Source organism: Alligator sinensis, unplaced genomic scaffold (genome assembly GCF_000455745.1).
Source record: "Alligator sinensis unplaced genomic scaffold, ASM45574v1 scaffold1230_1, whole genome shotgun sequence".
Lineage (NCBI taxonomy): Eukaryota > Metazoa > Chordata > Crocodylia > Alligatoridae > Alligator > Alligator sinensis.
This window is the reverse complement of record NW_005842675.1, coordinates 533,942-536,639: the sequence shown is the minus strand read 5'-3', so window position 1 is coordinate 536,639 and position 2,698 is coordinate 533,942. Positions and strand designations below refer to the sequence as shown.

At 45.6% G+C, this 2,698-nt stretch overlaps 1 long non-coding RNA gene across 1 annotated transcript in view; it reads right to left on the bottom strand.

Moving 5' to 3' along the window:
• Positions 1–1,571, bottom strand: part of LOC102383392 — a 10,513-nt gene extending 8,942 nt beyond the window's left edge. The window contains exon 1 of the long non-coding RNA XR_324977.2: positions 1,548–1,571. This is a non-coding gene — a long non-coding RNA (uncharacterized LOC102383392). The remainder of the gene's footprint in view (positions 1–1,547) is intronic.
• Positions 1,572–2,698: the final 1,127 nt, after the last annotated feature.

Here is a 2,698-nt window from a genome sequence, read left to right as displayed (position 1 = left end):
GTAGGTGGTAATAAGAAAGTGTTGTGGGGGGGGGGGGGGGGGGGAAGTGTTATTCATTCAACCTAGTTTAGTGATGCTTACAAGCTGGGGTCAAGTGCACTGCATCTGACTGTAATTGGAGATATTAATGAAGCTTTTAAGTGGATTCAAAAGTGACTCTAAATGTCCAAGCTGGCTAGAAACTAATTTTGTTCAGGTATAAACATGCCAAATCATCCAAAAAATAATTCAAATACTTGGTTCAAAACACCCTGATAACACTTGAGTTCTTTTATGGCCAGGATCTATACTAGTCAACTCTCTCTTTGGCTCATAACCTCACTCTCTCCTGCTCATTTGATAGGAGAACCTTTATTATAGCAGTGCATTTGCACGCTGGTGCTGCTAAGGTTGTGTCAGCATTTCTATTACAAAACCCTATTTCCAGGAGCTTATTACGACTGGTATGAAAAAAAAAGAACTTGCTCTCAGCTGAAACCTGGCAGGTAAGACATTAGGTCCCAGCCTGGTAAGCAATTTTAAGCATTTCCCTCTCCTTCCTGCTCCTCAGCCAAAAACCTACTAAGGTGGGTGGATCTTTTTAGTTTCAACACATTTATTTCATTAAAATTCAAGATCATCCCAAAAGTGTGCTCCCTAACCAATATTATCATGCTGCCAGAAGTTCTTAGTATTGGCCTGGCCAGTGACAGTTTCTACCTAAAAGAGCTTACACTTCAAAGGGAGTAGTATAGAAAAAAAAGTAGTTACTCCCATTTCAGAGATAGGTAACAGGCAGAAATCCATTGAGTACCTTGCTCGAGGTCTCATGCAGGAGTCCATATCACACCCAGAGAATGAACCCCAGTCACCTCAGTTTTAAGCTGGCTATGCCCAACCTTAAGTCAAGTAGTTCAAAATAAAATGCATGGTGTCTTCCATTGTCCTCTCCAGTTTTACTAACAATGCTTACAGCTCTGAGAGTAACTGTCATAGCATTAAGTCCCCAGGGATGTCTGTGATACTCTTAGGGATCCTTGACCATGCCAATCCTGCTCAACAGGCACCCTCTGTCTTTCCTGCCATGTCTTGCTGGTAATTATTATGTATAGGGAGGTGCCCTGGTGCTGGGCTCTCTGCAGCCCTGTCTCTGCACCCCCTGGCATAGGGGTCTGTTCACCCCCTTTGTTTCCACACCCCTGGCACTGGGCTCTCCACAGCCCTGTCTCTGCACCCCCTGGCGCTAGGGTCTGTTCACTGCCTTTGTCACCGTGCCCCTGGGTGCTGGGCTCTCTGCAGCCCCGTCTCTGTGCCCCTAGGTGCTGGACTCTGCTCACCCCTTTGGTCACCACACCCCCTGGTATTGGGGTCCCCACACTGTAGTTGGCCCCACCCAATGAGGCCTCCACCCTCCCCAATAGCCTCAGCCCAATCCACCAGTCTATAAACAACAACTAAAATATGAGCCCCTGGGATATAACATAACACAGGCAGTTCAGGGTGTACTCTGTCCCTTTAAACAAGTCCAACTTCCCGCCCAGCACTAAGTGCCTTGCAGGCCAGGGTACCTGGTGAGCTCCTGGAGCCCCATTAGCCCTAAGTGCAGCATATCAGGCAGCCACAGCATCTCTGGGCAATTCCTCCCTGGAGGCTCCTTCCCCTGGCTTCTGTCAGAGAACTAACCCCTCCTGGGCTCAGCCCTAGGGTTTATATATGTCCAGGGCCCTGCCTTCTTCCAGTCAGCTGACCAGGTGCAGGTGCAGGTGCAGGCTAATTCCCTTGTGAGCCTGCTGCCATAGAAACCTGCACCTGTGGGGTTTCTGTCTGACTCTTAGGGCCCTCTGCTTAGGTAGTTTCTGCTCTTAAAGGAGCAAGCACCTTAGTGCCCTGTGACAGTTAACAAAATTTCTGAATGCCAAATACCTAGTTTACAATTTGTTACAAAGCCAATTTTTACATATTAACATGAGGTTGCAACATGGTTATCCCCTGAATACTGCTCAGGAGGGCTTAGCTCTCTCAAAAAAATGCTCTTCACTAAAAAGGGGTTCATCCCCTTGATATTAAGGGGGTTTATTAGGCTTTCCTTTTTTTAAAAAAACTGGAATGTAAATGCAGATTGAGAAGAGATTCCACAACTATAGGAGGTCCTTTATAAACCTCAATAGAAACCTCATTTATCTGAATCCCTCTTGTATGAAAACGATAGCCCTGCTCACCCTGGACACTAGCCACATTGGCACTGAAAATTCTGGATCCCCTACTCTGTTTGGACAAGCAGGGTCCCTGTTTGTGTGCTTTCCCTGAATGAAGGTTACTTCTTCATTTAGAAATCAGCATCATTGTTTAAATCTTCACTGTAGCAGCTACCTTTGTTTTGTATACATTGAGAAGACTCTTCTTTTTTCTCCTCTTCTGGGAAATGTGATAAAAATTCGATCTCCTGAATGAAAATGCAAGCGTCTAGACACTTACGATGCTTTGTTCAACTGCAATGACATTACCAACAAGCACAACAGTAAATAAAGTAAGCAGATGTTTACATGCTGCTGAGCAAGGCTGGCTTAAAGGTAGCCAGATTACTAGGAACAGCCCATCTCTCTTTCTCTCTCACTTTCTACCCCCATCAGTTGGCCATAATGGCTGTTTTGCTTTTCATCACTCTCTCCCTCTATCAATTTTCATTGCCCTCCATTGCTTCTTTATCACTTTTGTTGTC